Source organism: Ambystoma mexicanum, chromosome 6p, assembly GCF_040938575.1.
Source record: "Ambystoma mexicanum isolate Mex_15411 chromosome 6p, UKY_AmexF1_1, whole genome shotgun sequence".
Lineage (NCBI taxonomy): Eukaryota > Metazoa > Chordata > Amphibia > Caudata > Ambystomatidae > Ambystoma > Ambystoma mexicanum.
Genome location: NC_090935.1, coordinates 1,090,466,283 through 1,090,494,012, shown reverse-complemented (window position 1 = coordinate 1,090,494,012; position 27,730 = coordinate 1,090,466,283). Strand labels below are relative to the sequence as shown.

Here is a 27,730-nt window from a genome sequence, read left to right as displayed (position 1 = left end):
ATGCACAGAAAGGCTACACAGAAAGGATTGTACCGCTTACACGTTTTAGCCTGACCAGCAATAAGCTGATGAAGCGTTTTAAACAAAACTGGCTTCTAATGCATGGTAAAGGGTCCACAGTTCCTCAGTTACAACCTCCTCACTATTACGCATGCCTCAGGAGTTATTTTGGCAAATGAGATCAGGCCCGTGATCTAACAGACCTGGCATTAGCATCTCTTATTAGTGCTGATATGCAGCAAGTGAAAATCATGGCGTGGCAGTGTAGAAAGGGCGTTTGGCCTAGTGGATGTATCATTTGAGGCAACTTCTTTGATTGCTTTATGTGTTTAGGTGTGGACACAGTATGGCTATCTTGTCAGTCACATACACAAAATGGTCCAGTGTGCTATAGTGTGGACATTGGGCACATCAGACAAAAACAGGTATATGTGCTGTTACATACGGGAGGACCACATAGACACCATTAACCAACAGGGTGGTGACTTGTGCAGCCCACAAATCATTGCTGCACGCATATCACTGCACTGATTTTCCACAGACTATGGTCTGCACAGTGACACAATAAACCCTGCTTTCCTAATCAAGGTCACATTGAGTTGCCATCTGGTGTGCCTGCTAGGCAGTGGCTGGCTCTGGGTTGTTTTGAAAATTAAAACACCTTTGATGCTAAGCTGATGCATTTAGTCCAAAGCAGACACTAGAATATTTAAGCAAGAAAATGTCAGTTAACCTTCTCAGGGATGCGCCATATGTAACTAAAAAGTAATATAAGACAAAAATAAGTTTTGGTATGTCAAATAAAGAGACATGAAAGTAAAGAAAATAGTTTTTAACTTTTCTGTCTGGCACGTTAATTCTCTTTGCAGAATGCATAGGTTTGGTCAGCTAACTGATATTTGTGCTGGCCTGGTGACTAAAAATGTCCCATGTTCAGTTCTTAAGACTGAAATGTGTAGCACCTGGTGGATACAAACAATGGCTTGTTAAATGAACCATCACTTATACATTTCCCCACCTGAAAGGCTGTTACTTTAGCACAGAGAATGAGGGGGTGTGTGATTCCAGAGCATCTCACATGCTGCGTTTGGAATATGCATTCCTTTGTTTGTATATTCCAACGCATTGTAGTCCGCAGAGATCAGCAGCCACACTTGGCAGTGAGGAGCACTCACCGGCGCAGCAGGTTATGTGGTAGCAGGTCAGTTTACCTTTGAGTAAACTCTGTTTTCTAATCTTCTTTTAGGTTATCTGACACAATCATAATTTCTTTATGGACTAACAACATGGACATCATGACTCTTATGCAGAGTAACTAATACACATTTGTTCCACTCTTTGTGAATAAACATGAACTTGTGTGGTGCCTAGTTGTGAATCTCGCAGAGGCTCCCTTTCATACTGATGCGCCAGCGCCATGAAGTGTGCCTGATCTGCATGAAATGACAATTTACAGTGACTTGTCAGGAATGCATTTTTACATCAGACAGAGAGCGAGCATTGCCACCACAGGGCAGCGACCCAGCTGGAAGGGGTGTACCCAGTCCGCCAACCCATGTGCTCTGTATGTAGATGAAGCACTAGCTGCAGGCAGGCGGTAGGGAATTTTCCTGAAATAGCACCATATGACCATAATCATCGGAGCCCGTGGACCTTGGACACTGCCAGCCGACAGACGTTCAGTGTGTGAGAGTAGTATGGCAGCCAGAGGCTCTACTTTTGTGTCAACGGGACCTCTGTGTATCTGCAAAAAGCCAGTCAATGACGTAATGCAGTTTGGAAAAACAGTTCAAGATCTAATCACGTCTTCCCTTTAACCCTGTGCACCTGCACCCACAGGCGTTGAGATCTCTCGGTATCCGGAATTAGTGGTGAAGCAGTGCCTCTCAACTGTGAGACCCGTGTATTGACCATCTGGAATGGGTGGTCAAACAAACAGTGCCCTTGAGACTCTATGTACTGGGTATCTAGACTGGATGAAGTAGTAGCACTCCAGAGGCACCCTAATTTGAATAAAGGAGATGCTAGCAACGCTCTGCCAGTGCCAGCCAGTCCTTCACTTTCCAATGGTACCACCCATGCCCAGAGCCTTACCTCGTAGCTGAAAGTACCGCTCTGTCATCTGATACACAAATTGCCAGAAGCACCCGGCACCCGAGGGCTGCACGGACCGGTGCACCAAGATGGAAACAGTCTCTGGTTCACAATGGGTCTGGCTACAGCTGGGCCTTGATCCGATTCCGATCCCGTTTCAAGAAAGGGAAGGCTACCCAGCCCCAATCAATCAACTCCCCACTCAGTGCACTGTGCAGCACATGAGCTGGAGGAGGGCACGCACGTGAGCCCACCCATGGCGCATGGTTGGCTGGCGCCAGCACCACCAGGGAAGTAAATGTAGAAAAACATGTTGCTATGCTAATTGCTACCCTGCGCTGAGGCTGCATTGCTAATAAATTATAATTTCAGTTCAATATTACTTTTTCTTTTGACATGCCAGTTAAGTGAAAATTCAAAGAAATGCATGCATTTTCGTTTTGCTCTCCTTCAGGCAGGGTTCTTTAATGACCTGAGAGTTGACAACCCATTGTGAAATTACATAATCTGAACCCCACTAAATGGGCCCTATATGAATGGTGGTGCCACGTGGCGGAGCCAGTGTGTGTCAGTTAATAAAAAGGTATGGTAAACCGTGAAAGATTTTTTTTTTTTTTTTTTTAATGAAATGCTGACTAGCAGACTGATGGTGTGGCACCCCCTAGAGGCTGACAGACATCAGGCAGCCGCCTGAGCTGCCTGACACAAAGACACGCCCTGTGTCAGTTACATTGCACTGTCTCTGGGATGATGGAATGATAATTTTACAAGGAAGGCATCTCTGCCCCCCTCCTTTCAGGAGTCGCTAGGGGTTTCTGGGGAAAATAATGCACAGTTAATCGCATGAGCTCAGTAACAGAGTCCAAACCTTGGCAGAGGTTCAAGACCATTTTAAGGGAGGTTAAAAGTTCCTCCAAGGAATTTTGAGGCACTCAATTTGGTGACTTTTTAAGCACATTTCCCCAGAAACTTGAATCACTACTTTGAGCATTTAAAACTGTTTTACAGGGGATTCGTGGTTCTAAGTTTAGGGTTGTGTTGGTGACCTTGGTGCCATGTTATGGACTAATGACTCTGGTGGCTATTACTCAGTGGGAAAATGCCAGATATAGGCTAGCTTTTAAATGATTTTGAAATTAAGTTGTGAAAAGGGAAACATTACTTGCTTGTGGTGACGGGTTCTATATATTATCTAGTGATTTTGGTCAATTCCTTAAGCTTCGTGTTATTTCAGAGGGTCGTTCTGATGGATTTTGCGTTTACATCTTGCAGTTCAAATTGTGAATTGGTCACATTGCAGCATAATTGCTACTAGTGGAAAACCTATGCATTGCATTTCCATTGCATGCAATATAATACACTTAACTGCAGAAACAACATCTTACTTGGAACGCTTGTCCAATCTGAGAATACATTCGATTACAACCTATCAAAAAGACCACAGGGCCAGATTAGCAAATCTTTGCACTTGTGCAAAAAAGTGGAGCAAGCGTATTTAGCACCAGTTTTGCTGTTTAGATAATAAGGAATGGAGCAAACAGATTTAGCTCCAATCGGTATTATCAACAAAAAAAGTCACCTGAGTAACACTGAAGTAGGTTGTTTTAATAAACTACGTTTGCTGAATAACATGAAGAGAAACGTAGTAAATAAACACCTTTTGTTTTCTGTTATGCAGCAAATCTAGTACAAAAAACAGCCTGCTTCATTTTTGGCCTCGTGCAAACTTTTTCTGAATAATATGGATTGTGACACAACTGGCTTGCTCATTTTTGTATTATCAAAGCATTTGATCACTTTTTTGCACTGGTGCACATGTTAGATAATCTGGCCGCAGATAGGCATACAGAGGAACAGGGCAGCAATGCATTGGGAACCCACCTAGGCCCATCCCTGAAAAACCCTTTCACATGGATCGCTGCAACCTCAGCAGCCTAGTACCCCTAGGTATGAACTTGGAATGCTGGTAAGGAACGAGAAATTCCACAAGTACCAATCCGACAGTTTGAAGTCTAAGGGGGATATGTTTTGAGAGGGAAAATCGGGGACTTGAGAAGCGGTACCCCCACTCCTGAGAATAGCCTTCTTTCCTCCTCTGCTGAATCAAGATCTCCTGCTCAACGGCATCCAAACCTTCCATGACCCGTACCCGCGAGGCATGCAAAGGCGCAGGTGTGAAAGCCGACTCATCACTATCAGTCTTTCTGTTGGTTTACAGCCAAACAACAGATCCGTTCATCCTTTTTCTTCCTAGGAACGAGTCCTACTAGACAAACTTCAGGTCTAAGTAATTTGGTGGCATTCTTTAAAAAATCATGGTAACTGATCCTGATGACACTGTACGGCCCGGCCCCAGATTCAACATGACCATATGCCCGCTGTGCCACCTCCTCGTTAGCCAAGCTACCAATCTGCCTGATTTGTCGCCCTATTCCTGTTGCTGGGAGCACCAGGCGAGTAACTCAAGATATCGTAGTGATTCCGACCCTGCCACGTGGTAACACTTTGCCTTCGCGAGGGCCTCTTGTTGGCCACCTCAAGGAGTCGTTGAATACCTAATGCACTCCATGGCTTTTCGCTACGCAGCATCCCCTTCTCACCACCTTAAAGGCCTCCTTCTCTGTCACCAGAGTGCCTGGGTCCCTGCATTTCATGCAATTTTCCCTAAAGGCTGCATCCCCCAGGTTCCTCTGTGTCAAATCTCCATTGGTGGACAGATGGGTGCGTTGGGTCAGCAGGAAGTTGACCAAATGCCAATACTGCGAGTGCAGGGAATACTCCCAATCCATACTACCCAGCAGATTGGACAATAGCCACAGATGGCCAGCATGAGAGATGCCCCAACACAAGCTCTGTGGTTCCCGGCTTTCCAAATGCCATGTCGCAAGGCAGCAGCACCACAAAGGCTCCTTTCTCAGTCCGCCAGTTCCGCTGAGTGAGGGAACCCGGCACACTCACGCCATGGGAAGGTAAAAGGCACCTGCTGTTTCCGGAGTCCACGATCTATCCTTGGTGTGTGCCCGCCATGGTGGCGCAGTGTCTCACCAGCACCCTTCTGAAGAGGGACAATGATCCTGAATCCTGCTGTTAGTGCCCAGGCAGCAATGTTGAGGCAATGTTGTCCTATATCAGGATTTGTGGGGTCCTTTCGTGCAGTCTCCCAGGCTCACATGCGCGCATTCGCGTAGCTGGAAACGCCACCGCAGTCACGCAAATGGAGCTCTACTTTGATTTCAGATTGCTCATTCAATGAACAAAATTCAGACTCACATAATGATACTGTCCACGTCAACGTCAGTCATGAAAGGTTTGCAAGCTGAGTGGAAGTATCAGTGATTTTAGAATGTGGGGGATATGAAATGTGCCAAATTATTCAAGAATACATTAATGGAAAAACGTTTTCCAAGTCTTTGCTGTCAATGTCCTAGCTCCAACATGTTTAGAATATACATCATTGGCACAAACTGCATTTTCTGTTGCTCCTTTTCAAGCTTAAAATGAAAATGTAATTTAAACATTAGCATTCATACATTCACAATTTCAAAGCATTCAGTTGGATATGACGTCACGTATTAAAACAAATGTATTAGCCATCGTGCAATGTGTAAGGCAGATACAGCTCTCTGGTGAAGTTGAAATGATGTTTAACCGGATATCAAATCAAAAAGTAAATAGTTGAACCTAATGTCTACAAAATGTTCGACACAATAACATGGCCTTCACCATGATTCACTCTTTCTACATCACAAAGCAGATAATTGACACTAGGGCACCTCTACATCTTACTGCAAGGGCTCTGGCAGAGAACAGTTATTATTATCAGCAAATGGAAGTAATTGCTGACCTCCCCTCAGCCAATCAGAATGCTCGAAGTGCAGTCAATACCTACTGGTATTGGCTTCATTCTGAATATTCTGACTTCAGAAGCAGACAGAGAAACCACAAAGCAATTTCCAGGCACAGTTTTCGCTTAACAAGAAACTCCCTCTCTGGGAGAATGGTTTTTTTCCCTGCAACACACAATTTAATACATCAAAGCGCAAGTTACAGCGCACCCAATGCTTCCTCATGCTAAAACCTTCCCGTCCACCAAGATTGTAATTAAAATGCATGCTGAACCAGTAAAAAACATAATTTTTTTAGTATTACTTAATAAAAGCACATTTAATTTATCAATACTCCTTGGGTGTTATTTTCTCCCTATTTAACACTGTTTTCTACTTTGCAAGCACAACTCAAAACCCCATATTGCTATCAGTAGTGTGTTCTAATAGCCTTATAGACCTCAGGAGAGATTCTTCCCCTGCTTGTGACCCTCAGCTTTGCCTCAGGTGATAACTTGAGGGTGGGTCATTATCCCACGATAATGACCCCTCCCTCTGCCCATAGGTCTATATTATTCAGGTATTTATTGAGCAGGGACAGAGGTTCGGATGCAATGGAGTACTTTGGAAATCATAAAGCGAAGGATACAGTGAGGGAAGCAGAGATACAAGGGAGCGGGGAGCTAACAACAGGTAAGGTGGCAGTGGGCAATTTGGCAGCAAGGGATCTATAAGCAACTAGGGGTGGTGACAGGAGGGAGTAGATCACCTAGTTTCAGGTTAGGTGGGGAGTGGAGGGTGTGTGGACCTAGATGCTAGGAAGGAGCCATTCCTTGTTGAGGAGGGTCTTCAGCACTTTCATAATATGTAGAAGTGAGGAGGAAAGTCGGGTGTTCCAGTGTCCAGGTGCATAGACAGAGAACGCCTGCCTTCAGGTTCTTTTCTTCCTGCACTGGAGGAGGTCAGGTCTGCACATGTCCTTACTTGTGGAAGATAGTAGACCTCTGAAGATGTTGGGTTTCTCAGTGAGGTAAATTGGGGACTACTTCTGGACGACATCCTTGTGGATGATGCAGAAAGATTTGAAGAGGATACATGCTTGCAGCGGGGCCAGTGCAATTCGATGAGGGTCGGGGTGATGTGGTTGAATTTGTTGAGTCCTTTGATGATTCATGCTGCAGCATGGAGGACACATCTCTATGGTGCCAGGGTAGTCAGCGGAAGTCCTTCCAAAAAGATATTGCCATTATACAGGTGTGAGAGAGCCAAGGCTTGGACAGCAGATCTGAAGTTATTTTATGGGATGAAGGGCTTGCTTTTCTGCAGGAGTTCAAGTTAGGACCTTAAAATAACCCCTGGGCACAGATAGTGTTTAGCTGAAAAAATGAAGTTGCTCTTAGAAGCAACATTGTCCAACTCTCCCTCTCTCGCTGTATATAGAGTACCCTTGGACCTTTGTAATGTTGCATTGTTTTGTACCGTTTTGTTTTGGAAAAAGAGAACATTTTGCAGCATTTAGAAATGCATCTTGAAGTATCCTTTTCATTTTGCAAAATAAAGTAGAACAAATATAAATGCGGCGCATAGTTGAAATAAATGAGGCCACCTGACTTACATAGCAACCCCAGACTTCTATAAAATGCCCAATCCGATAACAGTCTTCACAATAATGAGGCATTGTGCTCCTTGTCATTGAGAGTTCATTCCTCTGCGCTGTGTTGCAAGTCTCCACTTTTAACTTCATCAAATGAGTAGGCAAAGCAGCAGCCTTCAACATTTGGAAATTGGCAACTCTCTAGATAATCACAGAAGGTGAATAAATCAGATTTTATGATTTCTATGTCTTGAATATAACAATATTTTATTTTGTATGTCCATAATTATGATGTATGATGTTCTATTTTAATTACTGAGATTGATACATGTGATTTTTGAATTTTGTGTATTAAATGTGCAAAAGTTTCTTCTTAACAGAATATAAACTAAAGGCACAATAAAAAATAAAAATTAAAAAGAAACTTATTCAAAAGTTTGTCTTGGTCTGGAGGGGGCGGAGTATGTTTTCTTGGCCAAAATCAAACATTTGTCGGTGTGTTTTCCAGGCATTCTGGAGCAGTCTACTTCCGTTAATATGAACGAGCGCATAGGTGGAAATAAATGAATGTGCTTGGAAGGATTGTCAAAAGGAGCATGTATACGCAAAAATCCCAATTTACAGAGTAGCCCTGACTTCAATAAAATGCCCAGTCCGAGAACAGAGAATTAACTGTGCTGCACTCGGGCTCCGTATACCAAAAAACACGCGCTCTGGCAGAAAGCTAAAGCTCTAGCTAAGCATAACCAAATAGCAATCAAATACCAGCTGTGTGTGTTCAAAACAAATGTGAATGTCTCCAGCCAATGTGCCTTTTGTTAAACTAGAGAACCGTAGAGTTGTGGAAAAACTCATATACATCTCACCCTTGGGTACGCGCTACTGTTCAATCTAAACCAAAGTCAAAGTATCCCTTTTAAACATATTTTATTGTAAATTATGTTAACACCAAACGTTTATACAAAGATGCATATTTGTTTATTAAATATAAAACTTTAATACTGAGTACACAAAACCACCAACTAGAAATGTTATGACAAATAACAACAATAAAATTAATCTTGTGGAACAGAATATGCTCCAAAAATGATTCGCATCTTAAAAATCCTGATAACCAGGTAGCTTGAAGCTGCGAACTACCAATCCAAATTCTTTTGAATTCCCTCAGTCACCAAAAGTAGACTTCTCTATTCCCAAGCAAGTCCAGTCTTTATCATTATGTAGAACCTATATGCTTATAAAGTAGGCTTTCCCTAAACCTGAGCCATAACATTCTATTAAGCCTTAAATCATTGTACTGTTGCAGATAATGCAAGCATGTGTGAGGGTTGCAGAGAAAATATGTGCCTGGGAGGGTTGCTGAGAAGGCATGTGCCTGGGAGGGTTGCCGAGAAGGCATGTGCCTGGGAGGGTTGCCGAGAAGGCATGCGCCTGGGAGGGATGCTGAGAAGGCATGTTCCTGGGAGGGTTGCCGAGAAGGCATGCGCCTGGGAGGGTTGCCGAGAAGGCATGCGCCTGGGAGGGATGCCGAGAAGGCAAGCGCCTGGGAGGTTGCCTAGAAAGTTTCTATCAAGGAGGGCTGCTGAGAAGGTATCTGCCTGGGAGGGTTGCCGAGAAGGCATGTGCCTGGGAGGGTTGCCGAGAAGGCATGCACCTGGGAGGGTTGCCGAGAAGGCATGCGCCTGGGAGGGTTGCCGAGAAGGCATGCGCCTGGGAGGTTGCCTAGAAAGTTTCTATCAAGGAGGGCTGCTGAGAGGGCATGTGCCTGGGAGTGTTGCTGAGAAGGCATGTGCCTGGGAGGGTTGCTGAGAAGGAATGTATCAAGGAGGGCTGCTTAGAGAGCATGTGCCTGAGAGGGCTGCCTAGAAATCATACATCTAGGAAGGCTGCTGAGAGAGCATGTGCCTGGGAGGGTTGACTAGAAAGCATGTATCAAGGAGGGCTGCTGAGAGAGCATGTGCCTGAGAGGGTTGTGGCGAAGGCATGTGCCTGGGAGGGTTGACTAGAAAGCATGTATCAAGGAGGGCTGATGAGCGAGCATGTGCCTGCGAGGGTTGTCTAGAAAGCATGTCTCAAGGAGGGCTGCTGAGAAGGCATGTGCCTGGGAGGGTTGCCTAGAAAGCATGTATCAAGGAGGGCTGCTGAGAGAGCAAGCATGTATCAAGGGGGGCTGATGAGAGAACATGTGCCTGGGAGGATTGCCTAGAAAGCATGTATCAAGGAGAGCTGCTGAGAGAGCATTGGCCTGGGAGGGTTGCCTAGAACACAAGTATCAAGGAGGACTGCTGAGAGAGCATGTGTCTGGGAGGGTTGCCAAAAAGGCATATATAAAGGAGGGCTGCTGAGAGTGCATGTGCCTGGGAGGGTTGCTGAGAAGGCATGTGCCTGGGAGGGTTCCCTAGAAAGCATGTATCAATGAGGGCTGCTGAGAGAGCAAGCATGTATCAAGGACGGCTGCTGAGAGAGCATGGGCCTGGGAAGGTTGCCTAGAATACATGTATCAAGGAGGGCTGCTGAGAGAGCATGTGCCTGCGAGGGTTGCCTAGAAAGCATGTATCAAGGAGTGCTGCTGAGTGAGAATGGGCCTGGTAGGGTTGCCTAGAAAGCATTTATCAAGGAGGGCTGCTGAGAGAGCATGGGCCTGGGGGGGGGAAGTTGCCTAGAAATCATGTATCAAGGGGGGCTGCTGAGAGGGCATGTGCCTGGGAGTGTTGCTGAGAAGGCATGTGCCTGGGAGGGTTGCCTAGAAAGCATTTATCAAGGAGGGCTGCTGAGCGAGCATGTGCCACCGAGGGTTGCCTAGAAAGCATGTATCAAGGAGGGCTGCTGAGAGAGCATGTGCCTGAGAGGGTTGTGGCGAAGGCATGTGCCTGGGAGGGTTGCCTAGAAAGCATGTATCAAGGATGGCAGCTGAGAGAGCATGGGCCTGGTTGGTCTGCCTAGAATGCATCTATAAAGGAGAGTAACAGGTGTGGATTCGAAATTAAGGATCTGTGCACTAGTAGTCATACTAGTATTGTCTGCTTGCGTTTATTTATATGCCTTGCTACTGTGTGTATTTTCAATCCTGTACCACTACACATTTACCAGCCTTGAAGACGACCTGTGTGTCGAAACACTTGTCGGCTGTTGTGAATTAAATATCAAACTACTTATCAAGCTGTTTTTATTGTACTAGTGTAAAGCGCACACTCACCCCCCCTCCTCTTGTAATACATGTGTAAAGGAGGACTGCTGAGAGAGTATGTGCCTGGGAGGGTTGTTGAGAAGGCATGGGCCTGGGAGGGTTGCCTAGAAAGCATGCTTCAAGGAGGGCTGCTGAGTGAGAATGGGACTGGGAGGGTTGCCTAGAAAGCATGTATCAAGGAGGGCTGCTGAGAGAGCATGTGCCTGAGTGGGTTGCGTAGAAAACATGTACCAAGGAGGGCTGCTGAGAGAGCATGTGCCTGGGAGGGCTGCAGGAAACACCTGGCTTGATGAGTCGGGGAAGGCAGAGCCTCCTAAATATGACAAGAGAGAGCAGCAGCTAGAGGAAGATGCAAAGGAACTGTATCCACAATGGAGCCATATTTTCTTGAGAAATTCTCATGGAAGGAAACATAGTATCCATAGGTTGTGGACGGTCCTGGAGTGATGCCGTTTCTGGAAGACCCAGAAAGTGTCCACGGCAGGAGGTGCACATGGGAAGGCAGGTCACAAATGCAGCAGGAGGCTTCAGAGGCGTGTAAGACATCTCAGCAAGTTAAGCCTTTGATTCAGGGCTGTGTGTGACGTTGGATTCTAATTATTGATAAAGGCACTCATGCAAACTGCTGTTTGCAAGGGTGCTCTAGAAACAACAATTAAAATAATTGGAACGCTGCATAAGATCATTGAGTATCATAGAAGATAAGGGTAGCTGGGCTCATCCAATATGTCGACTTCTCTGCATACCCTGGTCCCAAGAAGCATGGTTGGTCTTGACCCTTACTCCTCGCAACCCACTACTATTGTTTCCCTACATCTTTTTGAGGCATTCTTCAATGCCCTTATTGCAGTGGTTAATCTCCGTTGCTTCTACCGCGAGGGTGTCCAATGTGCTCACTACTCTTTCTGTGATTTTACCACACACTATTTTAAAATCGTAGTACCCAAAAAGAGTCCTTAGTTGTGATATGAGCTGGGGTAGCACTCTCCCTTTGTGTTAACTGTACAACTCCCTCTGGAACCTGCAATAAGGTTTGCTCTGAATGAAAGCTCAAATTAATGGTTGTAATTTTGATGGGAGTGCATGGGCTTGTCTGCTTCAACCCAGGTTTGCATAGTTGCCAAGTTTTCAAGTTCCATGCAGAATCTTTGAGCCAGTCCAGTGTGACTTGTAGGCCCACCCTTGCAATAGGAAAAACGAAGCTACAAGTTCCAGCATGCAAATGGAAGCAAAAAGCAGGACTGGCATGAGGTGTCACGCATAAAACTGGGAAACTTGGCCCTCGCACACACGTTGGTTGTTTGCCGTTCATAGCCGGGGGGGTTGCGGCAGATGGGGGCACCCGGGGCTCTGGCCTCGAAATGTGAAGAGCTTAATCCCTGGTAGCAGTCTAGGGTACCCGGCTGCAGGGGCAACAGCTCACGGGGGGTGAGTGCTCATGCTCAGGTCTTGCAGCTTGCAAACCCGGAATGCCCCAGCCGGCCTCTGGGAGCCCTGGCCAGGACCCGGGACTTGCCCTGAGTGCCTTCCCATATGCTTGGGTGTCTAGATGTTGTGTTTGGTGGTTTTCTCCTTTTGGTCTGGCCCTTTGGGGCCGGTCGGTTAAGGCCAAGTGCTCTGAGATGCCTACCCAGGGGACCTGACTGTCTTGCAGAGCCCTGGTAGCTGTCCACTGCAACTCCTGCTGGACCCCAGGTCCCACCTAAGCCTCAGATACCGGCCTAGCCCCGAGCTCAGGCCCGTTGGGCACCACCTGCACTGGGTGGTTTGCTAACTCCTTCTGGGGACACCGGTCAGAGTCCACGGGGGATGGGGCATGGGGGTCCGCCACCTCGCCACACAGCAGCCCTGCAGCAAGACACTTCCCATTGACTGTTAAGCCCACATGCCTTCGAGATGGCCATCTGGTCTGCTAGACTGACTAGAAAGGGAGAAGAGTGTTCCCCGGGGCGGAGGCACCAAGGGTGGGTGGGAGCTTTCTGTGTGCCCGCAGCAGAGGAGGAAGGATGGAGAGCCTTGCAGCACTACCACCGCAGAGGCACCTTTGACAAAAGCTTGGCTCAGAGGATGACTTTCAAAAGATCACAATGAGGTAGCTTGTGCTGCTACTTACGAAACCCAGACCCAGGATCAGGTAGTCTAGAAATGATTTAGCACCAGGTTCCATACAAACATGGGGTATACTACGGACAAGAGAGGTGGCACCCTTATGTCGACACTCAAGTCCCGAGGCGACAGTCGCACTTAGAGCAGGGGTCCTGTCCCATGCCCTGCCACATTGCCCGTTGCTGCCACGGCAACCCCTGAGAAGGGCCAGGATGGTTGCCAGAGGAGGCGCAGCGGCAGACAATCAGCAATGGCCCCGCAGACACTGCGAAATTGCTGCCAGATGCTCTAACACTCTCTGCTGGAGCAGAGGGACACCTGCCACCGGGGCCTTCCCAGCCGACCCGGAGACGATCATGGTGCACCAACACAGAGGAAATGTGCCCTGTTGGAGGGCCAAGGGTACTCAGCCGGCTGTCCCATGAAGGGATCTGCCGTTCTGGGTGACATACCTGTCCACTGTGCTGAATCCTCCAGGCGGACTGCACAGACCCTACCTGTTTACTTCTTTGATTTCATGCCCGTTTGAAATGTCTCTTGAAAGTTTTTTAAAACTTTCCCTTACAGTGCTTGCTGGCTATCGATCGCATGCCCCTATTTAGCCTTAGACAGAGTTTACCACCCACTTTGGGCTGCATTCTCAAGCAATCGACTCCGAGAACAGTCGATCACAGCATGCCGCAGTCGCTACCGGCCCAACACTGTCCACAGGGTGAGCCTTGATCAGAAGGACTTCAGCCTGAGTAATCCCAGAGAGTCAGCCCTCTGTACATCATATTTTCTGTGTCTGCGCCAGATGGGGATTGGGCACTGGGCACTTTCCACGTCACTCGCTGTTACTGAGGTTATCCTGGTTAGTCTCTTTTCCTCCGTTTAGTAATATGCTTCAAATCAGGGGGTCTTCACATCTCATCTGAGGTTTTAGTTGGGAGCCAAAGCTTATGTAGCCAGCCTCGGGCTGTCAGGGGTTTACTCCAGCATTGTGCCTGCGGCACGGCCAAATGCTGTCCCGATCTGTGTCAAAGCCTGCCTGGGTAAGAGGTTGCCGGCCAGATGCAGTTGCGAGGCCTCTGCTCCAGGTCCGTCCCACACAGGCAGTCGTGGGACATCACAGAAAGCCACATATGGCATGACAGGTGCCTGGCCCTCCCTACCCCATGAGGGGGGAAACAGGGAGGCCAGGATGAGCCACAACAAGCCTCTGCAACAGGTCCAGGGAGGCTGTGATGGTGCTGATCAGGGTCTGACCGTATGGGGGCGAAGGGAAGGTCCCCGGGGTGACTGATGTTCAAGCAACCCTCAGACAGGCGTAGCACCAGGAGGCACCTGGAGCTGCAAGTTGCATTCAGAGTGTCAATGATCAATGTGTCCTGCAATTCACACTAATTCTCACAGCTAGCAGCATTTTTCATCCACGCACGAGCCAAATGATCCACCACTACAAGTCAGAGGCAACCTTTTTTCTGGTTGTCGCCACGCACATGCCGGTGCAGGAGTGTAACGCTTACCTCAGAAACTCTGCGGGAGCACTTCTCTGGAATTCTGTTTGGGCGCTTTTCTCAGGGTGCGTAGTTAATCTATGCAGTCAGGTTATCTACAAACAAGAACATTCAGTAATCCTTAGTCTACTAGTCTAATGCGCCCGTTCAATAATTATCTCTCATACCCATCAGGAGGCGTTACCTGTAGTTTGTGTTTTGGGAGCTCTCCATCCTGCTTCTGCGCAGGGGCGCTAGTTCTGAAGAAGGGAAAATGGAATGCGATTTTCTGAGGGAAGGAAGGATGGCGGGAGAGTGTGACTAGTAAATAATGGGGATGCGAGGAATGGATAAGGAATTGGGCACAATAGAGAAGCTGTTCCTCGATATTGCCGTGAATGAACACCTAGTCACATCTAATCCAACTATGAGAAGCAACTCAATCTGCGTGTGAGCTATTGGACAGAAAATTGGTTAACTGCAGAGACAAGTAATATTTCTTTGTCACTTTAACATGTGGTGCATACTAGCTTGTGAAGAACACTTTCCACAACCAACAAAATAGTAATCTAGCTGACAGGAAGCAACTGTAACTTTTCCCCAGAATTGACAACTAATAATCTTGTCACCAACTTGGAGCCCTACCTAGCATGTGTGGAAGGGCGGACTGACAGGAGAACAGCTTATTACTGTAGTTACAACATGAACACTCTGCTGACTGACGCTAAAAACAAATGCGCTACAACAGCCAATACTTGCGGTAACTGTCGCTTGACGAAAACAACACAGCTTCGAACTGCTGAAGGAGATTTGCGAAAGTTCCGCTGACAGGAATGAGCGCGGTAATGTATGAGGTAACTGTGAAGGCACTTACTAAAATCTAACGCCAGGGAAATACTGTGGAAGTGACAGAATGTACTCTAAACTACAGAGGGAAAACCATGGAACTATAACAGGAGATGATATGAAATGGCTGAGGTAAACTGTGACGAAAACGGAGCCGCGGTAAGCGTACACTGCGAAGCAGACGACGCGAAGCGCGGAGCAAGTGAGAGAAGGGACTTATATATGCAGTGAGTGTGAAGCACTAGACCGTGACGGTCACTTTCCATAGAACCCCATAAGCCGCCATCTTAGGTGATGAGGAAGTGTCTTTCCCCCATAGCCCAAACATGGTTCTTTCCGTGTTACAGACCAAGCATGATAAGCCATGGTCCACGAATTCTTAGAGGCTAATCTAGGGGCATGACCCAGGCTCATGACAGTATTCCCCCCCAAAACCCCTCCTAAGTCAGCATTCCCCTTGGTGGGCTTGCACGGGTTATTTCTATGAAAGGCTCTCAACAATCTAGGCGCATGTATATTCTCTTGGGGTTCCCATGTTCTATCCTGAGGACCATACCCCTTCCAGTCCACCAAATAAAACAATTTCTTGCGCACCACCTTGGAATCCAGAATAGCCTTGACTTCATACTCTGGCTGGTCAGTCTCAACTTCCACTGGGGGTGGAACTTCAGGAATTCTGGTATTTGGGCTGACTGGCTTCAACAGGGAAACATGAAACACTGGATGGATTTTCAAATTTTTTGAAAGAGTCAACTTCAAGGCCACAGGATTAATCATTTTTTCGATTGGAAATGGTCCCAGAAATCTTGGAAGGAATTTTCGTGACCCCTTCAATGTTAAGTTTTTGGTAGACAGCCACACTAAATCTCCAACCTTGTAATCGGGAGGGTTTTTTCTTTTGAGATCAGCAAATTTCTTCTGGGCCTCTTTGGCAGCTAACAAATGCTCTCGTGCCTTGACCAATGCGGTGGCAATTTTTTCATGCAGGGTTTTCACAGCTGGCATTTCTAAGGGTTCAGGAGGATCATAGACAGACGTCCGAGGGTGCCGGCCATATAAGGTAAAAAATGGACTTAACCCTGTTGAGGCGTGCACAGAGTTGTTGTAAGCGTATTCAGCTACCCACAAGACATTATACCAGGTGTCTTCAGACTGATGCAGCATACATCGGAGGTATTGTTCCAAGGTTTGATTAGTTCTCTCGGTTTGACCGTCCGTTTGGGGATGATGACTGGTGGACAAGCGAATCTCCACCTTGGCCAGTTCGCAGCATTTTTTCCAGAATTTAGAAACAAACTGGCTTCCTCGATCAGACACAATTATTGATGGAAAACCATGGAGTTTTACTACATTTTCCAAGAAGGTTTTAGCCAGAGCCGATGCTGTAGGTAACCCTTTCAAGGCTACAAAATGCGCCATTTTTGAAAAAAGGTCTACCACCACCAAAATGGTATCAAATACCTCGCACATGGGTAGATCTGTGATAAAGTCCATAGAGAGAGTATGCCAGGGAGCAGGTGGCACACTCAGCGGTTGAAGAAGACCAGCAGGTTTACTCTTTTTATTCTTGTTTTGAGCACAAATTCCGCAAGTGTTCAAGAATTGAACTACATCTTTTCGCCATGTGGGCCACCAATACGATCTTTTCACTTTCTCCAGGGTTTTGGCAATTCCAGGATGACCCTCCAGCAAGGCTCCATGATAGTTGGAAATTACTTGAACTCGCAACCTGTGCGTGGGCAAATACAGGCGATTCCGATAGAATGGCAAACCATCCAGAACACTAAAATTTTCACCCTTTGCCTCCCATTTCTGCAGTTCGTCAGTGTTCATGCTGATTTTGATTTCCTCTCTCAGTTTCTCCCAAGACGAATCTGTAGCACCCACAACTCCAAGCACTTTTTCCCCAGGAATAATTTCCACAGGAGTGGGAGGCACATAAGCTTCTTCACCTTTTCCAATACGAGATAGGGCATCCGCCTTTCCATTTCGTACCCCCGGCCTAAATGTGATGACGAAGTCGTATTCGGCAAAGAAGAGGGCCCAACGTAGTTGACGGGAGGATTGTGCCTTAGCCGAACGGAGGTACTGCAGGTTGCGGTGGTCCGTAAAAATGGTAACGGTGTGTCTTGCCCCAAGGAGGTGATGTCTCCATTCCTTAAGGGCACACTTGATGGCCAACAATTCCTTATCCGTAATTGTATAATTGAGCTCTGTAGAGGAGAATTTTTTTGACCAAAAGGCCACAGGATGCAATTCGTGGGAGTCCGGATTTCGCTGTGATAACACTGCTCCCATGGCCACATTTGAAGCATCTGTTTCCACCACAAACGGAAGGTCCGGCCGGGGATGCTGGAGGACAGGGGCTGCGGTAAATCTTTCTTTTAATTTCTTAAAAGCCTCATCTGCCTCTGTAGTCCAATTAAATTTTGTGTTCTTCTTGAGCAAAGATGTGATGGGATGAACCAATTGTGAGAAATCGGACACAAACCGTCGATAAAAATTTGCAAACCCTAGAAAACTTTGAATTCCCTTAACTGACGTGGGTGCAGGCCAGGTGAGAATTGCATCAACTTTTCGGTTGTCCATCTTGACTCCTAGCGCCGACAATATGAACCCCAAGAACTCAACTTCTGGAACGTGGAAGTGACATTTTTCCAGTTTTACATATAGAGCGTTTTCCTTGAGTCGTTGGAGAACAGCAGTTACATGCTTGACATGTTCAAGAGGTTCATCAGAAAAAATTAGAATGTTGTCCACATAGACCACCACAAAAATATCCAACATATCTCTGAAAATTTCATTCATAAAGGATTGAAAAGCTGCTGGAGCGTTGCACAGCCCAAAAGGCATCACCATGTATTCAAAAAGCCCGTATCTGGTTCGAAATGCAGTTTTCCACTCATCTCCCTCCTTTATGCGAATTAGATGATATGCCCCTCGGAGGTCTAGCTTAGTGAAGATCTGCGCCTTTTTTACTTGGTCCAACAATGTAGAAATGAGTGGAAGAGGGTAGCGATTCTTTACAGTGATTTGATTTAGAGCTCGGTAGTCTATACACGTTCTCAATTCTCCTTCTTTTTTGGGGACAAAAAATAGGGGCGATGCTGCCGGGGACTTAGATGGTCTGATGAATCCATTAGCCAGATATTGATCCAAATAGGTTTTTAAATGGACATTTTCCTTTTCTGTCAAAGCATAAATTCGACTGCACGGAAGCTGAGATCCAGGAATTAAATCAATTTGACAGTCGTAAGGTCTGTGAGGGGGCAATACTTCAGCTTGTTTTTCTTCTTGGAATACATCTTGAAATTTCCGGTATTCATGGGGCAAGGAGCCTATAAGACCTAAGGTAACATCTGCGGATCCCTCCTGTGGCATCATCTTCACTGAACCTTCCATGGAATGGCAAGAGCTTTGGCAGTCAAGAGCAAAGGTCAAGGTTCGTGTTCGCCAATTGATCAATGGGTTATGCTTTTCTAACCACGGCATTCCCAAGATAATCTGGAACTGGGGAGCTTGAATCAGGTCAAAAGAGATCCTCTCTCTGTGTTCCTCCTGGCAGAGCATAAATAGATTGTTAATGCATTGTGTAACCGGCCCTGACACTAAGGGAGTGCCGTCGACCCCGGATACATTTTCTGCCTTTAACTTATCCGTTAAGGGAAATCCCAATTTGCTAGCCAGGTGAAGATCCATATAATTGCCCACAGCTCCACAGTCAATGTATGCAGTCAACTCATGTCTGATTGTAGGAAACTCAGGACTGAATAGGATGATTGGAAACACAAAGTGGGAGGTCATTGCAACCTTATTCACGCTCGACAAGCTGACCTCTAAACTTGCCGGGCACTGGAGTTTTCCGAATTCTGGTCCTTCTGATCTTCCCCCACACCTCCCAAAGGTTTTCGTGCCGGTTTCACTGGGCAGTCCTTTAAAAAGTGACCCGCCTTACCACAATATAGACATAGCTTCTGTTGACGTCTTCTCTCTCTCTCCGTCTGGGAAATTGGGCCTCGAATTCCCCCCAACTGCATGGGTTCGGAGTGAGTTTCTGGGCCAGATCTTGCAATTGATTCTCTAGGGCGAATCACATACGCTCGACTGTCTAGGCGAGCGCGATCAGTTCTACGATCTTGTAGCCTGTGGTCTAACTGAATAGTCAGATCAATGAAGTCATTGACATCCTCCGGAGGGTTCACCACTTGTGCCAAAACGTCCTTTAATTCACTGCGCAGACCTCGGTAAAATAAGGTCGTTCTTTTTTCTGTAGGCCAATTGGTTTCTGCCACTAATCTATTAAATGTGGCCACATAGGCCAGCAATTCTTGATTGCCTTGCTTCAATGACAACTCACCATCCAATGCATGCCCTTGAGTGTGTCGAGCAAAAAGTCTTTCCAACTCTTTCTGAAATTCCTGGAAGTTTTGCAACACCGGATCATCCCTATTCACCAGGGGTATGGACCAGTCGGCTGCATAGCCGCCCAAATAAGATAAAACGAAGGCCACCTTTGATTGGTCTGTGGGGACCTCGGCCGGTCTGCACAAAAAATGTAGTCTGCATTGATTTAAGAACACAGCAAATTTCTTTGGATCTCCGGTGAAGCGCTCAGGAGGAGCCAACGGAACATTTCCAGGAATGACCACTTGGACTGGAGCCTGGGGCACCGTAGATGCAGAAGCCTGGGAATTATTTAATGGTAGCGGTACCTGCCCTGCTTGAGTCTGTAATAGCTGACGAGCCAATTCTTCTGTTCGATTCTTATTCACCACCAGCTCTCTTCTCAGGGCATTGGTTTCTGACCGAGCTGCGTGGACTTCAGCTCGTAATTCCCCCAGAAGTTGAGTTAACTGATCCATTTCTGTATTTTCCATGAATGCTCAGGCAGAGTATAATTTCAGCACGGCTTCGCGTTCTGTAACGCTTACCTCAGAAACTCTGCGGGAGCACTTCTCTGGAATTCTGTTTGGGCGCTTTTCTCAGGGTGCGTAGTTAATCTATGCAGTCAGGTTATCTACAAACAAGAACATTCAGTAATCCTTAGTCTACTAGTCTAATGCGCCCGTTCAATAATTATCTCTCATACCCATCAGGAGGCGTTACCTGTAGTTTGTGTTTTGGGAGCTCTCCATCCTGCTTCTGCGCAGGGGCGCTAGTTCTGAAGAAGGGAAAATGGAATGCGATTTTCTGAGGGAAGGAAGGATGGCGGGAGAGTGTGACTAGTAAATAATGGGGATGCGAGGAATGGATAAGGAATTGGGCACAATAGAGAAGCTGTTCCTCGATATTGACGTGAATGAACACCTAGTCACATCTAATCCAACTATGAGAAGCAACTCAATCTGCGTGTGAGCTATTGGACAGAAAATTGGTTAACTGCAGAGACAAGTAATATTTCTTTGTCACTTTAACATGTGGTGCATACTAGCTTGTGAAGAACACTTTCCACAACCAACAAAATAGTAATCTAGCTGACAGGAAGCAACTGTAACTTTTCCCCAGAATTGACAACTAATAATCTTGTCACCAACTTGGAGCCCTACCTAGCATGTGTGGAAGGGCGGACTGACAGGAGAACAGCTTATTACTGTAGTTACAACATGAACACTCTGCTGACTGACACTAAAAACAAATGCGCTACAACAGCCAATACTTGCGGTAACTGTCGCTTGACGAAAACAACACAGCTTCGAACTGCTGAAGGAGATTTGCGAAAGTTCCGCTGACAGGAATGAGCGCGGTAATGTATGAGGTAACTGTGAAGGCACTTACTAAAATCTAACGCCAGGGAAATACTGTGGAAGTGACAGAATGTACTCTAAACTACAGAGGGAAAACCATGGAACTATAACAGGAGATGATATGAAATGGCTGAGGTAAACTGTGACGAAAACGGAGCCGCGGTAAGCGTACACTGCGAAGCAGACGACGCGAAGCGCGGAGCAAGTGAGAGAAGGGACTTATATATGCAGTGAGTGTGAAGCACTAGACCGTGACGGTCACTTTCCATAGAACCCCATAAGCCGCCATCTTAGGTGATGAGGAAGTGTCTTTCCCCCATAGCCCAAACATGGTTCTTTCCGTGTTACAGACCAAGCATGATAAGCCATGGTCCACGAATTCTTAGAGGCTAATCTAGGGGCATGACCCAGGCTCATGACAATGAGAGGCTGGGTGGAGGCAGTGCTGGCCATCCCGCCCGTACTCCACTGGCCCAATATAGCGCAAGTGTTGCCCGGGGCTGTGGGTGTACACATCTGAGACGCAACTGAGGTCGGGCCTCAGTGCTTCCTCTGGCTGCACTGCCATTAATGCTCTTTCTACAGGTTCACCTACAGAAACCTTGTCATGACTTTTACTTCCTCTAATCATGTTTGATCGTCTTCTCAGTGCTCCACCACGGCCATTGCCGATTCGCGGACTTCACGAAACCATCCAATCCGAAGTAGCGACATGCAGTGTGTACTGAGGGCAAGGATCTAATCACTGTGAGCTTATGACCCGTACTTACTGGGAATTCTTTGTTCATGGTGAATAATTGCAATGGCCAATCCCTATCACGAACGGGGTTCAGCGGGTTAACCCCACCTATCAGTGAAGGGTAGACTCACGCTGATCCATTCAGTGTAGCGCTTGTGCAGCTCAGTACATTTAAGGATATCACAGACCTTTTCTTGCTTGATCTCCTGTGGCTGAACACCACTTGTTCCTCTAAGAAGTTGAACGGCAACCGCTGGGCGTCACGTAACTGGTTAGCATGGAGGAGTTTAATTTGTTATTGGAATTAACCAGTCAAATCGCTCCACCAACTAAGAACGGCCATGCACATATTTGAGAAAGAACTATCAATCTGTCAATCCTTTCCGTGTCCAGGCCGTGTGAGGTTTCCTGTGATGAGTCAAATTAAGCTGCAGGCTCCACACCTGGTGGTGCCTTTCCGTCAATAACTTTAAGTTTCAGCTTTGCAACCATGCTCTCCTCAGAACTGAAAGACTTTGGTTTCCCACAAGCTGCTCAGCGAATCATGGATCAATCTTCTGCGGCACCCAAGCATCAGAGGGTGCCCCCCCAAAACGTGGGGTGCGGGTGGACAGGTCAACCACATGGGTACCAGCGTCCTAGTCTGCTCTGGGGTGCCAGAAAGGGAGAGGCTCGGCCCAGGCACAATTTAAAGTGGGAGGGGTTTTTCCACACGCCATCACCGGGGGATAGGCACCCCACAAAACGTTTGTGCCGAACTGCAGGAGAAATGTGCTCAGTGGAGAAGGGGAAACAGCATGGCTTAAAGGGCCTTCACTGGGGCTAGCACCACCCGGATCTGTCCACTCTAATCTGACCACTAGGGAGCAGCTAAGCTGCTTGGTCTTCGCTCTGCTTGTAGGGGAGAGCCACCCATGTAAGGGGGCCCTTCCTGAGTGCGGCCTACCCTTGGCACGGTCCCAAGGCAAGTGGAAGCTAATTGCTTGAAACAGCCGAGGCCAGCCAAGAAGTGCAACCCTAGATGGACCAAGTGCGCCAAATCGATACCATGGAGTGCGGGGAGGCACACGGGCAGGCTACACTGTTGTCCACGTGCACATAAACTGAGGTTCTTTTGTTGGGCAGGCACCCAGCTGCCCAGAAAAATGTTGGCTTCGGGGAAAACCACCAACCGCTTTTTTTCTGTGCTGAGACATCGTGTGGGGTGCTGCCCTTGGCCTGTGTGGGGGTAAAATGGTTTCACCAGGGAGCCCAGGTTGGGCAGCAAGAACTAAGTGGAGCACAGGCAGGACCCATACACATTGCCCACAGTAATACAGAGGCAGCTGACTAAGCTTTCTTGTAATCTGTGTACCGAGGTTGACAGAGGGGGAGGTCTGTCCAATCTCCTCATAGACTCAACCGGAGAGCTGCCATCTGGTAGTGCAATGCATTCCAATGATCCGAGGTGGAATGGACCCCTGGTGCCCTGGCAAAGGAACGTCAGGCCCCATTGGACTTCAGCTGGGCAGGGGAACGATTGACTTACATCCGAACCAGGTGCCCAAGGGAGGGGGGCCGCACCCCACCATCCTGGAGCTCTGGCCAGAGTGCATTAGAGCTTTTCCCTCCAGGGAGGGATGGGGACCCCGCTGAGGCACTCCAGGATCGCCGCTGGGCAGGGTGACAGTCAACCTAAATGAAAGGTAGGTGCCAAAAGGGAGGGAGCAGCACCCCTACCCGCCCTGGAGCTCTAGGCGGGCAGTGATAGAGCTTTTCCCTCCAGGGAGGCATGGAGACTCTGCCGGGGCGCACCGGGGTTGCTGCTGGGCAGGGGGACGATTGACCTATGTGCGAGGCAGGTGCACATGGGAGAGGACAGCACCCCTGGCCATCCTGGAGCTCTGGCCGGGAGCGAGAAAACGTTTTCCTTCAGGAGGGACCAGGACCCCCGCAGGGGCATTCCGGGTCCACCTCTGGTCAGGCAGAGGGTCAACCCACTTGTGAGGCAGGCGCCCAAGGGACTGGGCAGCAACCCCAGTCATCATGGAGCTTTGGCCATTGAGCGATAGAGCATTTCCCTCCATGGAGGGACCGGGACCCCGCCAAGGTCCCCGGGTCTGCCGTTGGGCAGACGGACAGTCAAGCCACATGTGAGGCAGGCGCCCAAGGAAGGCTGCAGTACCCCTGGCCATCCTGGAGCTCTGGCCGGGGAGCGATAGAGCTTTTCCCTGCAGGGATTGACCGGGACCCTGCTGGGGTGCCCCGGGGTCCACTGCTTTACTGGCGGACAGTCGACCACAGTGTGAGGCAGGCGCCTAATGGAGGGGGCAGCACCCCTAGCTGTCCTAGAGATCTGGTCGGGGAGTGATAGAGCTTTCCCTCCAGGGAGGGATGGGGACCATGCCAGGGTCACCTGGAACCGCTGCTGGGCAGGCGAACAGTGAACCTACATGCAAGGCAGGCTCCCTTGGTAGGGGCTCAGCACCCCGTCTATCTTGGAGCTCTGGTTGGGGCGCGTTAAAGCTTTTCCCTCCAGGGAGGGACAGGGACCCTGCCAGGGCACCCCTGGACTGCCACTGGGCAGGGGGAGGTCGACCCACATGCAAGGCGAGCACCCAAGAGAGGGGGAAGCACCCGTAGCCTGGAGCTCTGACTGGCACACATTATTGCTTTTCACTCCTGGGAGGGACTGTGCCCTTGCCAGGACATGCTGGGACCTCCGCTGGACAGTGGGGCGCCCAGCGAGCATGATAGGCAGGCAACCAGGGGTAGGGGCAGCACCCCCGGCCATCCTGGAGCTCTGACCATGGCCCGATAGAGGTTTTCCCTCTGAGGATGGACGCGACCCCGTCGGGGTGCGCTGAGGCCTCAGCTGGGCAGGGCCTTAACATAGCTGCCAAGTATTTCAGTTCCATATGGAATCTATGAGACAGTCCTGTGTTTTTTTTCCCCACACTACATGCTGGGACTTATAGGCCCATCCTTGCAATGGGATAAACAAAACGACAAGTTCTAGCATGCAATCAGAGGAGTAGACAGGTTAGGGCCTGAGCAGGCAAGGCCCACACAAAATCTGTAAAAATCCACTCAACAACTCTGTGTGGGCATTTACAGATGTTGATGTCACTGCGGTGGGCCCAACAACATTTGCTTCAGGCCCTACTTATAAAACAATCCTGGCTATGCCTCTGCATGCAATTGGAAGCAAAAAGCAGGACTGGCTTGAAGTGTCACTCATAGAACTGGGAAACCTGGCAGGGAGGGGTTTGACTACAAAAAGGCCCCCTAAATATAACAGGGATGACAAATCGTCGTTCTGATACATCACCACTTCTCGCCTGCTGACTCCGGACTCTCACAGCAGAACAGCACTGTTTCACGTCCTGACAGGGAATGGGTGAAAACAAATCAATAGTACGGTCCTGTTTATGTCTGGATTCCCGAGCAATAACACTGGATTTCCCTTCCATTAGCAGCTCATAAACGGTGCAAACACTCCAAATCCCACCACTAAACACGGCCTGGGAAACATGCATGGCTACAATTGACAGCCACCCATTCTTATCTAAGTATTTGAAAACAAACGCTTTGCAAGGTCAGCATGCTAATCCTCTGCTAAATAGGGGACATTTTTACATGCGCTTATAATGCTCGTTGTGGAGCCATTTTAAAAGGAAGGGGAATTATTGCCGAATATCTTGATTTTTTGTGCTGCCATTTTTTAGTTCTATATTGAGTATATAATGGGCCCATGTTTTCGTTTAAGAAGTGACCTGTCTGCAGTACTTTGGGCAGAGGTGTTTTGCATTGATCTCACAATACACATTTAAAAAGTAGTGATGTGGCTTGGAACAAAAATATGTTTCTCACTACTTGCAAGTACACCATTTGAAATTAGGAGTTGCTAATCTAGATAACTTGCCACATCTTTTTAATGGTCATCATTTTCAGGCAATACTGCCTTTACATAATGTTGTCTGAACTCAATAACATGTGTCAAAAAATTGTCCACTTCCATTGGGGCAGAACGCAAAGTGATGTCAGAAGAAAAAAAGTCTCCTTTGAGTTTAAGAGAAACCTGTGTTATAAGGATACATGCTTGTAGCCATTTCTTGAAAACGGTATCCATCTTATTGTGTGTTGTTATGATTGCTTGTCTATGTCTGCTGAAGCTGGTCATGTGCTTCGTGATGTCATGCCAGTGTCAAGTGGAATGTTGATGTATGAGTGTGAGAATGCTGTGTGAGTGTTCTGTAACAGTATCAGTTGGTCCCTCCCTCCCTGGGTGATGGGTGCCGGTGATCTATTGTCCTATACCTGATGTCTCAGTGTCATGTAACTGTAACTTAAGAAACTGAAGTAAACTTATAGAGAAGCAACATAGATCTGCCTGGACTGTGCTTTCTAACATTGGCGACGAGGATGGGATGTGCTGGAGATGATGCCATTGTTTCAAACTCTAAAAGTTGACGAAATGCCTCATGTATTATCCATAGAGTTTAAGAAGTATGGGAATGAATGCAAGGCCTAATGTGACCGGTGTGAGAGATGCATTAAAGCGTTATGCCGTCACCTGTGTAAGTCATTCCATGTTAAGTTAGGTGTGTGCCTGTGAAGGGAGTAGGTACTCCGGTTCAGTGTGAAGTTGAGAACAACTTAAGTTAGTGTGTTTTAGTAGGCTATGTGCACCACTAAGGTTAGGGAGGTAGCACCTCCATTTTAGTGAATGAGTGCTGAAATGTACCGTTTCCGATAGCAGTGTTTTGGTAAGGTGTGGTATGCACCACTAAGGTTAGGGAGGTAGCGCCGCTGATAGCAGTGTTGTGGTAAGGTGTGGTATGCACCACTAAGGCTAGGGAGGTTGCGCTTCCGTATTGGTTAATAAGTGCTGGGAGGTAGGTAGCGCCTCAGAAAGCAGTACTTTGGTTTGGTGTGGTATGCACCACTAAGCTTAGGGAAGTAGCACCCTGCTTTAGTTAATATGTGCTGGGAGGTAGCGCCTCTGATAACGGTAATAATGAGCTGGGTTTGAGTTGTGCACTACGTAGAGCAGGGATGATGGTGTATCCAGTAAAGAGGGGAAGTAGTGCATTGTAGGTTGAGGTAGTTGGCAATCTCATATTTAAAGGGACAGGTGGTTCTGTTTAGATGGAGTTGTGGTGCTGGTTGGGGACGCCCTCCAGTGAACATAAAGCGAAGGAGAACAATGCTGTCCATGATTATGAATTGTCTGGTGATCAGTTTTTCTTTATGTGTTATATGTCAACTCTAGCCACTGTGTTTTGAGGTCAGAGTTCGACCATTGGACTTGTTAGTGGTGCCATTGAGATAAGTAGTTAGGTCAACTCCATGTTTTGTTGGTGGTCTTGGAGATGGCTAGCCAGCATCTTCAAGCTGTTGCAGGATCTGTATATCTTGGTGTGGCTGGGTGGGCTCTGTTGGCATAGTCCATATATGTATCTGTTTGTATGTTTGTGATGCAGGCACAGTTGGCGATATCTGGTAGCAGTGTTTTTAGCGGTTTATGGGGTGTCTTAACAGGTATGGTGATTATGTTGTCATCCTGGATGACTAGTATTGCGTCAGGGTGGCAAGCTGTGCTTCAGGGTGGCAGCCTGGAGGCTCGCCTGTGGTGGGGGCGAGCGGAAGGATATATGTTATTTTAGTCATGGTTTGGTTTGTAGGGTAGTCTTAGCCTTGTGTATGGGCTGGTATGTGTCTAGAGTGTGAGTCTAGAGTCTGTTCGTGGCAGGGACAGACAGAAGGTGATTTGCGTTATTATAGAGGGTGACCTGGATTTGTAGGTGAAGTTTGGAATCGCATAGCTGTAAGAGTATCTTGTGAAGTTTGTATGGTGGTGTGACTTGCCTGTAGGTAATGTGCTTGTTGTTTGTGTACGTGTTTCGGTAAGGAGAGAGATGTGTTATGATTGCTTGTCTATGTCTGCTGCAGCTGGTCATGTGCTTAGTGATGTCATGCCAGTGTCAAGTGGAATGTTGATGTATGAGTGTGAGAATGCTGTGTGAGTGTTCTGTAACAATATCAGTTGCTCCCTCCCTCCCTGGGTGATGGGTGCCGGTGATCTATTGCCCTATACCTGATGTCTCAGTGTCATGTAACTGTAACTTAAGAAACT

General features: G+C 47.6%; 1 protein-coding gene and 1 non-coding gene across 2 annotated transcripts in view; one reads left to right on the top strand and one right to left on the bottom strand.

The window, feature by feature from the left end:
- HSD17B3 (hydroxysteroid 17-beta dehydrogenase 3) overlaps nucleotides 1-27,730 on the top strand; it is a 1,348,454-nt gene that overhangs the window by 1,196,834 nt on the left and 123,890 nt on the right. The window lies entirely within an intron of this gene.
- LOC138512618 (5.8S ribosomal RNA) lies at nucleotides 14,099-14,252 on the bottom strand. Its single transcript, XR_011281415.1, has one exon. It is a non-coding gene; the product is annotated as a 5.8S ribosomal RNA (ribosomal RNA).